Below are 13,522 nucleotides of genomic sequence, written 5' to 3' on the forward strand. Positions count from 1 at the left end.
CTTCATTGTATGTTATAGATGGAGGACCTTCATTGTATGTTATAGATAGGAGGACCTTCATTGTATGTTATAGATGGGAGGACCTTCATTGTATGTTATAGATGGGAGGACCTGCATTGTATGTTATAGATGAAGGACCTTCATTGTATGTTATAGATGGGAGGACCTTCATTGTATGTTATAGATAGGAGGACCTTCATTGTATGTTATAGATAGGAGGACCTGCATTGTATGTTATAGATGGGAGGACCTTCATTGTATGTTATAGATGGGAGGACCTTCATTGTATGTTATAGATAGGAGGACCTGCATTGTATGTTATAGATAGGAGGACCTTCATTGTATGTTATAGATAGGAGGACCTTCATTGTATGTTATAGAGGGGAGGACCTTCATTGTATGTTATAGATGGGAGGACCTTCATTGTATGTTATAGATGGGAGGACCTTCATTGTATGTTATAGAGGGGAGGACCTTCATTGTATGTTATAGATGGAGGACCTTCATTGTATGTTATAGATAAGAGGACCTCCATTGTATGTTATAGATAGGAGGACCTTCATTGTATGTTATAGATGGGAGGACCTTCATTGTATGTTATAGATGGAGGACCTTCATTGTATGTTATAGATGGAGGACCTTCATTGTATGTTATAGATAGGAGGGCCTTCATTGTATGTTATAGATGGGAGGACCTTCATTGTATGTTATAGATGGGAGGACCTTCATTGTATGTTATAGATAGGAGGACCTTCATTGTATGTTATAGATAGGAGGGCCTTCATTGTATGTTATAGATCGGAGGACCTTCATTGTATGTTATAGATGGGAGGACCTTCATTGTATGTTATAGATAGGAGGACCTGCATTGTATGTTATAGATGGGAGGAGCTTCATTGTATGTTATAGATGGGAGGACCTTCATTGTATGTTATATATACGGGAGGACCTTCATTGTATGTTATAGATGGGAGGACCTTCATTGTATGTTATATATACGGGAGGACCTTCATTGTATGTTATAGATGGGAGGACCTTCATTGTATGTTATATATACGGGAGGACCTTCATTGTATGTTATAGATGGGAGGACCTTCATTGTATGTTATAGATAGGAGGACCTGCATTGTATGTTATAGACAGGAGGACCTTCCTCAGATCATGTCCCCCCATGGGGTTCTCATCCTCAGGTCATGCCCCCGGGCCCCCCATGGGGTTCTCATCCTCAGGTCATGCCCCCCGGGCCCCCCATGGGGTTCTCATCCTCAGGTCGTGCCCCCCGGGCCCCCATGGGGTTCTCATCCTCAGGTCGTGCCCCCCGGTTCTCATCCTCAGGTCATGCCCCCCGGGCCCCCCATGGGGTTCTCATCCTCAGGTCGTGCCCCCCGGGCCCCCATGGGGTTCTCATCCTCAGATCATGCCCCCCGGGCCCCCCATGGGGTTCTCATCCTCAGGTCGTGCTCCCGGGCCCCCATGGGGTTCTCATCCTCAGATCATGCCCCCCGGGCCCCCCATGGGGTTCTCATCCTCAGGTCATGCCCCCCCGGTTCTCATCCTCAGGTCATGCCCCCCATGGGGTTCTCATCCTCAGGTCATGCCCCCCGGGCCCCCCATGGGGTTCTCATCCTCAGGTCATGCCCCCCATGGGGTTCTCATCCTCAGGTCATGCCCCCCGGGCCCCCATGGGGTTCTCATCCTCAGGTCATGCCCCCCGGGCCCCCCATGGGGTTCTCATCCTCAGGTCATGGCCCCCATGGGGTTCTCATCCTCAGGTCGTGCCCCCGGGCCCCCATGGGGTTCTCATCCTCAGATCATGCCCCCCGGGCCCCCCATGGGGTTCTCATCCTCAGGTCATGCCCCCCCGGTTCTCATCCTCAGGTCATGCCCCCCATGGGGTTCTCATCCTCAGGTCATGCCCCCCCGGGCCGGTTCTCGTCCTCAGGTCATGCCCCCCATGGGGTTCTCATCCTCAGGTCATGCCCCCCGGGCCCCCATGGGGTTCTCATCCTCAGGTCATGCCCCCCCGGTTCTCATCCTCAGGTCGTGCCCCCCCCCGGTTCTCATCCTCAGATCATGCCCCCTGGGCCCCCCATAGGGTTCTCATCCTCAGATCATGCCCCCCGGGCCCCCCATGGGGTTCTCATCCTCAGGTCATGCCCCCGGTGGTCACATCCTCAGCTCATGCACCCCCGTTTTCATTCTCAGATCCTTCTCCCCTCACTGATATGTTAGAGGTCTTGCAAACCAATTCATCCTCCTTCATATTTCTGGATGACGAGGAGAGAAGTCACATCATGAATATGGAAATCGCTCTTTGGAATGATTTTCTCTCCTGTGATGAAATGCTGGAGGTTTAATTTTCCTGCACAGAAGACAATTTACAAGCCGACGTGATTTACATATTCAGGATTCGGATCCAAAACTCGGCTCCATAAAAGTGCACTTCATGCTTCCGAGGCGGGGGAGGGGCCGTCCTGGGAGTCCCATTAACCCTTCCAGGGTGCAGAACAACCAGAACCACATGGAGCGTTCAATGTGGGCCGTCCCAACTACTAATGACCAATCAGAACGATTCCCCGACACTCCCCTCCATCGGAAATATACTGCAATTACCTGATAAGAAAGTGCTGGCCTCCGATACATTGTTACTTTCCGATACATTGTTACTTTCTAATTCATTGTTACTTTCCGATACATTGGGCCAGATTCTCGTATATGGGCGTAAAACTGTGCGGGCGTAACGTATCTGGTTTACGTTACGCCGCCACAAGTTTTACAGGCAAGTGCTTTATTCACAAAGAACTTGCCTGTAAAGTTGCGGCGGTGTAGCGTAAATCACCCGGCGCAAGCCCGCCTAATTCAAATGAGCCGGGTAGGGGGCGTGGAGCATTTAAATTAGGTGCGTTTCCCGCGCCGAACGTACTGCGCCGTCCGGAAAATATCCCAGGGTGCATTGCTCCAAATGACTCCGTCTTCAAATGGGGTGGGCACCATTTAAATTAGGCGCGCTCCCGCGCCGAGCGTACTGCGCATGCTCCGTCTGGTAAATTACCCGACGTGCATTGTGCTAAATGACGTCGCCCCGACGTCATTTGCTTAGACGTTTACGTAAATGGCGTCCAGTGCCATTCACGGACGTCTTACGCAAACGACGTAATTTTTTTAAAATTCGGAGCGGGAACGACGGCCATACTTAACATTGGTTGCCCCTCCTAATAGCAGGGGCAACCTTACGCGTCGCGTACGCTACGGAAACGACGTAAATTCTCAGCGTCGACCGCGCGTATGTTCGGGAATCTCGCGTAATTACCTCATTTGCATAGACGACGGGGAAAACGACGACGCGACACCTAGCGGCGGGAAAAAAAATTGCTTTTAAGATCTGACAACGTAAGAGCCTTACGCCTGTCAGATCTAATGGGTATCTATGCGTAACTGATTCTAAGCATCAGTCGCATAGATACCCGGGGCCAGATGAGGAGTTACGACGGCGCAAATGGTGTTGCGCCGTCGTAACGCCTTTGAGAATCTGGGCCTTTGTTTTTAAATTCCAAATTTAATTCTGAATTTAGACCTAAGGGGGCTCGTGGCACTTGAAGAACTGGATGCAGGACACATGCAGAATCGTTGGACAAAAAAAATACATTTATAAGTACATTTTTAAAACGTATAATTTTTTACTTTTTTATTTAAATGCCAAATTTATTGCCAGATGTAGACCTTGTGGGTCTCGGGGCACTTAAAGAACAGAATTCTGGATACACGCAGAATCGTTGGACAAACAAATGAAAACATTTTTTTTATAAGTAGACCTTTAAATTTTAAAATGTATAATTTTTTTTTATTTAGATGCCAAATTTATGCCAGATTTAGACTTTGGGGGGCTCTGGGCACTTTAAGAACTGAATGCTGGATACATGCAGAATCATTGGACAAACAAATAAAAATAATATTTTTTTTTTATCAAAAGACCTCTTTAATTTTTAAAATGTATATATTTTTTTATTATTATTTAAATGCCAGATTTAATGCCAGATTTGGACCTTGGGGGGTTCGGGGCACTTCAAGAACTGAATGCTGGATACATGCAGAATCGTTGGACAAACAAATAATTTTTTATTTTTTTTTATAAATAGACCTCTTTAATTTTTAAAGTGTATCATTTTTTTTAATTATTATTATTATTATTTAAATGCCAAATTTAGACCTTGGGGGCCCAGGGCACTTTGAGAATTTAATGTCGGATACATGCAAATTCGTTACACATTCGTTTGTTTCCTTTTTAACATTTACATTTTTTTTTATTGAATGAATGAATGAATTGTATAGCGCAACGCATGCGAACTGAATCGCCTCTGGGCACTTTTTCCAGCCAGTATCTGCTTGGCTGGTGCGGTCATTTTTACCCCATAGGATCATGACACGCTAGGGACACACACATATATACATATATACTGGGCCAATTTGGACGAGATCCAATTTACCTACCAGCATGTCTTTGGAGTGTGGGAGGAAACCGGAGTACCCGGAGGAAACCCACGCAGACACTGGGAGAACATGCAAACTCCAGGCAGATGGTGTCGTGGTTGGGATTCGAACCAGCGAACCTTTTGCTGCTAGGCGAAAAGTGCTAACCACTACACCACTGTGCTGCCTATTATTAAATGCTGAATGCCAGAGTTAGACCTTGTAGGGGCTCGGGACACTTCGAGAACTGAATGCCGCATACATGCAGAATTGTTGGACAAACAAATAATAAGATATATTTTTGTTTTACTAGACCTCTTTCATTTTTAAAATGTATCATTTTTATTTAAATGCCAAATTTATTTAATGCCAGATTTCGACCTTGGGGTGCGCGGGGCACTTTAAGAACTGAATGTTGGATACATGCAGAATTGTTGGACAATCAAATAAAAATATTATTAGTTTTTTATAAATGTCTAGACCTCTTTAATTTTTAAAATGTATCATTTTTTTATTTTTTATTTAAATGCCAAATTGAATTGCCAGATTTGGACTTTGGGAGGCTCTGGGCACTTCAAAAAATAAATGCAGAATCGTAGGACAAAAAAAAAAAATATATATATATATATATATATATATATATATATATATATACAGTATATATATATAAAACTCTCTCATTTTTAAAATGTATCATTTTTATTTAAATGCCAAATTTAATGCCAGATTTAGACCTTGTGAGGCTCGGGGCACTTTAAGAACTGAATGCTGGATAAGTGCAGAATCGTTGGACAAACAAATTATTATTATTATTATTTTTATATATATATATAGACCTCTTTAATTTTTAAAATGAATCATTTTTAAATTTCTTACTTTAATGCCGAATTTAGACCTTTGAAAATGTATTGCCTGTATAAATGCAAATTCGTTAGACAAACAAATAAAACTTTTTTTTTTATAAACAGACCTTTTTAATTTGATTTTTTTATTTTATTTAAATGCTGAATGATTTGACCCTGGGGTGGGCCTGGGGCACTGTAAGAATTGAATGCCGGATTAAATTAAATTATTATTTTTATTATCTCTTGTTAAAAAATATATATATATATTATTTTTTATTTAATTCTAAAATGCTTTAATTGTGCTGTATTTACAGACATAGGGGCAGATTCACGTACAACGGCGCATATATCCGCCGAGTGTAGCGTATCTAAGATACACTACGCTACCGTAACTTACTTTTTTTTTCGAATCCTCAAAGAATTTGCGGCGTAAGTTACGGCGGCGTAGTGTATCTTTGGCGGCGTAAGGGCGCGCAATTCAAAACGATGTGATGGGGGCGTGTTTTATGTAAATACGTCGTGATCCAAAGTAAACAACGTTTTTTTTTAACGGATCATGCGCCGTCCGTGGGGGTATCCCAGTGCGCATGCTCGAAATTAAACTGGAACAAGCCAATGCTTACGACGGTGACGTCATTCTACGCAAATCCCTATTCGCGAGCGACTTACGCAAACAACGTAAAAAATTCAAAATTTGACGCGGGAACGACGGCCATACTTAACATTGAGTACGCCTCATAATAGCAGGGTAACTATATGCCGGAAAAAGCCGAACGCAAACGACGTTAAAAAATGCGCCGGGCCGACGTACGTTCGTGGATCGCCGTAACTAGCTAATTTGCATACTCGATGCGGATTTCGACGGGAACGCCACCTAGCGGCCGCCGAAAAATTGCAGCTTAGATCCGACGGCGTACTAAGACGTACGCCTGTCGGATCTAGCCGAGATGCCGTCGTATCTTGTTTTGAGGATTCAAAACAAAGATACGACGCGGGAATTTTGAAATTACGCCGGCGTATCAATAGATACGCCGGCGTAATTTCTTTGTGGATCTGCCCCATAGGCTCCATCGATAGCCGAGCGGACAGACTTATGAATGGACTGATGGAACAACTTTTAGTAATGGAGACGACTTGAAAAGTTCGGCCTGAATTATCTTTTACATTTTTTAAAATATTTGATGACTCCTCCCACTTTATGTGCAAAATTCACACAGGCCCTGAGACCCTCGAAACTTTAAAAAATAATACACAAAATATCCAACCATGAAGCCCCAACAGGATGACCCCCCCCCTCCTTTACCCTTCACATTTCCTTCTTGTTTCCTAATACCTTACCCCTTTTCCCACGTCCTCTCCCCTCCCCCTTCCTTCATATCGACACCCCCTCCCCCACCTTCTCCTATTAATGTAATGAAACTTGGAGTGTGTAATATATGGGATCTTCATCTCCTCCATGCTGTCCGCTCTCCTAATGAATATCTGAGGAATAAAACCTTATTGCCGCACGCTTTTACCTTTATCTACCGCTAATGCGTCCTGAATATTAATATTCCGTACATTAACCTTCTGCGCGGTGAGAAGAATGCGGATGGGGCGGGTTACACTGCTTTGAGCGCTCCGCTCTTAAAAAAAAAAAAATCGAGTGAAATAAAATAAAAATGAAGTTTAAGCACTTCCTGTATAATAATAATAACAATAATAATAATAAAAATAAAGACATAATAATAATAATAATAATAATAATAATAATAATAATAATAATTAATGACCAGGCCATTTTTTTTTTTTGGCTATACAGCACTGAACTACTTTAATTGGTAATTGCACGGTCGTGCGAAACCGCACCCAAATGAAATTTATATAATTTTTTTTCACACAAATATAGCTTTCTTTTGGTGGTATTCGATAATACTGCCTTTTTTTTTTTTTGCGATATGAACAAAAAAATATATATATTTTTTTACTGCTATAAAACATAAAAAAATATAAAAAATCATATCTTCATACATTTTGGTCAAAATATATTCTGCTGCATGTTTAAAAAAAAAAAAAAAGTTTATATTGATTGGTTTGCGTGAATGTTATAGCGTCTACAAACTATGGGATATAAACTGGAATAATCTTATTTCTTTTGCTAATAAATTACTCAGGTGAGGAAGAAGAAAACGGTGGCGACACGAGGAGGAGGAAGAAGACGGCGACACCGGGAGATGACAGCGCGGGGAGAAAACGGTTGCGGAAAAAGGCAAGGGCACCTGGAGGGACGATATTGGGACAGACGACACTGTGAGAGAGATAACATCGAGAGAGATGACATCGAGAGAGACGACACCAGGAGAGATGACATCAAACAAAGGAGAGAAGGATATGGGAATCCCACCTATTTATCAAATATGTAGTACTCACCGATATTTTCGGGGGGTGCAATCAAAAATATAATGTACCAAGAGAGAAAAAAAACAAAGAAAAATGACTGCTGCACACCCTTAAGAGTTATTACTACGTTTAATTAAATATCAGAAAATAGAGCATAAAAGGCATTAAAAACACACAGGTAACCAATAATGGTATAGTACCCTAGAAGTGACCTGGGAATACACTCACAAAAGCGAGACGGCAAAAATCAGTGACAAATTGAAAACTGGAGCTTGATCATCCAATAAGGAGATCTAAGTCCATAACTCACCCATTCACCCTCCACACAACACAAAGAGACCCCCCACCCCAAGCACATATAAAACCCCCACTGCTATCAATAATCCTAAAGATTTCCACACCATGCGGTGGTTCCCTGTAACTACAGGTGAAAGTACCACCGTCTAAGTGGGAAAAGTTGCAAAAAAGAAAAAGCTCAAAAATGGGGACATGAGAGGGATCCACTATATAGTGGTATAGTAATACTGCTCAATTGGAGATAAATGGCAAGTGATAAATCAGATGAGAGAGATATAGTCCCAGGGACCACAGACAATTCTACTAGGCTGGAGAAAAAAAAAATGGTATATATATATATATATGTCTCTGCTCTTCAGATGGGTCGCCGCATCTGGCGTAAACAGTTATTCAATTTCCATCAGATAGTAACTGATAAGGAGGCATTCAACAAAAATATATATTTGAGACACTGTAGTAGTGATCATTAAGTATCAGAGTTCACCTATGCTGCACTTGAGAGGACTATGCAACAATGTAGCCACAATTGATTGACGGGTTCCCATTACTTATGGGTAGTGTCCATTCTAATATATCAAGTAGATATGTCCATCAGATATTGAAATCTTGTTGAACTGCTAATAGCAATTAGGCTTACATGAATATTGGATGTGTTGATATATACACTGTTGGTGAGCAGATAATTGATCAGCATTCCACAGAAAATAAACGGTTGAAGTTGTACTCACTGTTGGGCTGTTATGTGTAGCTCAGAGTTGTAGCTACCACATCAAATCTGTACTCACGTGCTGCCAGAGAAATTTGCAGCCGAGCCATCCATCCATGTGTAGCACACAGAGCCTGAAGCACTCCTCATCAGTGCAGTAATGATAGGTGAATGATATAGTAATGTCCAGTATAAAACTGCAATTATACAGTGTCTTCAATGATGTTAGGCAAATACCAATCTCCAAAGTTGAGAATAAAGAATGTATTAGGTCTCCATGGGGTCAGTCTCTCCAATTTGAGCGTGCAAGTAATGTTCAGATTGCACTGTTCATGTCTCCATGTGATACTTTTCCTTAAGCTGCTTAGTGGCTCAAGGTAACCATGTTACCGAGCTCCAAAAGAAAAAAGAAAGCACTGAGGTTCAAAATGTGCATCGGGGGGTCCCTGTACCCCAAGAGTTTACATGTTTCGTTCCTTTGGAACTAGGAACTTCGTCAGAACTGGGGGGCTATTGATCTTTACCTCCTATAAAAAGGGAATTCAGAGCTATCCATAATTAACCTAGATGTCAATCAGGTGTAATCAACCCATTATCTCATTTAACCATTAGGTTTACCTGGTGCTCTACATATCAATTTTAAATATACAATTAAAAAGAAACCCATAGCCAAAAACCTATGTTGGTGTGCGCTGTCACATACAATCTATTCCCAATAGGAAAAACGCATTCATACACACTGCATCCATGCATCCATATAGTACATGTCCAAATAATATTTTTTAAAAATTTGAAACATATCGTATCCAAAAAGATCCATCCACATACCATCCGATTCCTATTTCACAAATATATCCAAATCGCAGAGGGAATTCTTTTCCATATTCTCTGGCAAGTGCATTTAACCACCAGGCAATACACTGCTTGGAATCTCTATGGAACCAGAAAAGGGATATGGATGGAGCACAGATAGAGAGGTGAGGGGTATATACATACCCAGTGCGACTGGAACACCCGGTCAGTTTCTATAGCTATGCATATCATATCCCATAGTAGATCAATATTCCCTACAAAAGCATAGGGCGTATCACTATCAATTCTACACAATGCATATGCATGCGCTATACTCTTCACATATAGTATTTATTGAAAAAGTGGATCGTGGTCGCACAAACATGACATTCAACATACTCACTACATGTGTGCGCATAATACATACACTCAAGCGTCTATATAATACCGATCGAATAATCACATTTTACATCCGGCTTTCCGGCTTTTCTATGTTCCATGCTTGTCCATATCGCATGGTTTGTCCCCAAGTCTTCCGATTTTTATTTCACAGTCAGACTTATATAGTACATAGAGCATTAGATCGCAATGGTCACAGACAGCACCTCACCTTCAGGATCGGTGTTCAAAGTGTAGTAAAAGACGTGTCTCTATCAGTTATGCATGAATTACAAAAAACATTGCAAAGATGAGTCGCTGTTTAACCCCTTAGGCATCATACAATCCAAAAGAAATATCCATTTAGCTTCCTTTTGTTGTAGGATTTTGTCCCAATCTCCCCTTCTATTTGATAGTTCCAGTTTGTAGATCACCATGCATTGCATTCCAGTGGCCACTGATTCATGGTGGTCCATAAAATGCATTGCTACCGGTGATGTATCATCTTTGCCTATTATGCTTGATATGTGTTGGCCTATTCTCTTCCTAAATTCCCTGATAGTTTTTCCTACATAGATCTTGCCACAAGGGCAAATTATTTGGTAGACCACAAAAGTTGTAGAGCAATTGACAAAGGGTTTAACTTTATATATATTTTTGCCTGAAGAATTTTTAAAAGAGTTAGTTTTCATAACGTATTTACATATTGAGCAATGTCCACATGGGTGCATCCCTCCAATGTGTTTAGCAAAAGATAGTGTTGTTTGGCCCTTTATGCTTCCTCGAGTGTATTCACTGTGAACTAGTGTATCACCTATAGTAGGTGCACGTTTTGCTATCATATTGGGACGAGGACCCAATATTTGTTTCAGTTTGTTGTCTAACATTAGCAAATGCCAATGTTTACCCAAAATTTGTCTTAGGTAGTCCCAGTGAGTACCATATGTAGTCACTAGGCCTACCCTCTCTCTGTCCATTTTTCCTTTTCTTTCATCATCCGGTTCTAGACCCAGGATTTTTTCACGTGTTTGTTTCACTGCCCTTAATTTTGCTTGTCTAATTGTAGAATTAGGGTAGCCTCTTTTCCTGAATCTCTGACCTAGCTCCTTGCTTTCTTTATGGAAGTCTTTAATTTGTGTACAGTTTCTCCGAATTCTGAGGAATTGACCAATGGGGATTCCTCTGATGAGTGCCCATGGATGATGGCTGGTGGCGTGGAGGAGGGTATTTCCAGCTGTTGGTTTTCTGAAGGTATTGGTCACAATTGTTCTTCCTTCTTTACGGATCATTAGATCCAAAAATTCAATCTGTTCCCTATCGACTTTAAAAGTGATAAAGATATTTCTAGTATTGTTATTTAGTTCACTCATAAATTTCTCAAATTCAGCTGTAGTACCTCTCCACACCACCAGGACATCATCAATAAATCTAACCCAGAGGGCTACGTGTTTCTCAAAGGCAGGGTGGTGGTAGACTTCTTGTCGTTCCCACCATCCCAAATGTAAGCAAGCATAGGAGGGTGCACATGAGGCTCCCATTGCTACGCCTCGTTTTTGACGATAGTATTTACTATCAAAAACAAAGTAGTTGTTATTTAACACAAAATCCAAAAGTTCTATTAAAAATTCATTGTGTGGGCCCGCCAAAGGGTGTCTAATATCCAAAAACTGTGACACTGCATCAATTCCGATTGTATGAGGGATGGATGAGTAAAGAGATTCCACATCAATGCCTGCTAATAGACAGTCCTCTGGTATTTCCAGGTCCTTTAATTTCCGCAGAATGTCTGCCGAATCCTGTACATATGATGGTAATTCTTGATTAAGATGTTTAATTCTCTTGTCAATATATTTGCCAATTCTTTCTAGAGGTCCACCCATCCCTGATACAATCGGCCTACCAGGAGGTTTATTCAGATTTTTATGTACTTTGGGTGTGATATAAAAAGTGGGTGTGTTGAAGTTGATAACTTTAAGGAAAGAAAATTCCTTTTGGGTCAACAATCCAACCTCAAAAGCTTTTGTAAGACGGTAATTGATTTCCATGACAAGGTTTGGGAATGGGTTGTCTGGCCATTTTTCATAACAGTGGTTGTCATTTAATTGTTTATAGATTTCCTCAAGATATTCATTTTCTGGCCATAGAACCACATTTCCACCCTTGTCACTGGGTTTGATAATACAATTGGATAATTCCTTTAATTCCTGTAGTGCCTTTCTCTCACTCTGCGATGATCATGCCTGCGGACCATTTACATAATGAGAGATTTCTAAAAAAATGGACAGAGGAATCAGTAAAACATGGTTTACATATGATCGGTCTGATTGTAGAAGAGGAAAAAATACAACTAAATGATATAGAAATACAACTAAAAGAGAGTGTAGAATTACTTAATGAATATCAGGATCTTGAAGATTTCAAAAAATTCAATGAGAGGCTAAAGAAGGAAGTCGAGGACTTCCAAAAAGAACAAAAGATTGGTAAACAAAAGAAGTTTCAACGTGACACTGCTGACTTTGAAACAGGGAATATTCTAGATTTAGAAAGAAAAAGAGGAAGAAGTAGATCACGCAATAGATTTCAAAAACAAGACCCCAGGAACCATAGTAAAGAGGGGGGAAAAAACGTGACCTTTTTAAAGAAAACAGACAAAACCACTCTCAAGGGAATAATGGTAGAAAAAAGAAACGAAGGAGAAGGAGAAATAGAAAGAACAGACTTACACACGGCTCAAGAACAGAATACATCCAAGATGGGGAACTCTACTTTACAGGGGAACAGAGTAACCACGCGGCTACAGAAAACACAGATATGAATGTAATTAACCTTACGGAACATACATTAAATCAGGATCAAATATCTGTGTTAGGAAAAGGCTTAGGCTTTTCACCATGTAACAAGGGTAACCCATTTGAGATATATAAAGATATATGTCTGTTTCTACGACGAGTCAATTTCAAACTCATGTTCTTTGGAAAAACCAAGGAACCACCTAGAGCAGGGGTCTCCAAACTTTTTACTTCGAGGGCCACATTGTATATTTTACAGATATTCGCGGGCCGAAAAAAAAAGAAGCCATTTATAAATTACTCCTCAGCTATGGAATAGAGCAGAATTTAAAAAAAAGCTGCCATTAGCAGGGCTGGATGGTGCACCTGTATCCTCTGCCCGCACCTAAATGCCAGAGCCTCGTGCACTAGGGCCAAATATTAAGTGTGCACGAGGCCTTACATCAGTGTTCCCCATCAGAGCCCCCTCCACATCTACATCCCCACCAGAGCCATTACCACATCCCCATCAGAGCCATCACTACATCCACATCCCCACCAGAGCCCCCACCACATCCCCACCAGAGCCATTACTACATCCACATCACTACATCCCCATCAGAGCCATCACTACATCCCCATCAGAGCCATCACTACATCCACATCCCCACCAGAGCCATCACCACATCCCCACCAGAGCCATTACTACATCACCATCAGAGCCATCACTACATCCCCATCAGAGCCATCACTACATCCACATCCCCACCAGAGCCATCACCACATCCCCACCAGAGCCATTACCACATCCCCATCAGAGCCATCACTACATCCACATCCCCACCAGAGCCCCCACCACATCCCCACCAGAGCCATTACTACATCCACAT

Source organism: Rana temporaria, chromosome 6 (genome assembly GCF_905171775.1).
Source record: "Rana temporaria chromosome 6, aRanTem1.1, whole genome shotgun sequence".
Taxonomy (NCBI): domain Eukaryota; kingdom Metazoa; phylum Chordata; class Amphibia; order Anura; family Ranidae; genus Rana; species Rana temporaria.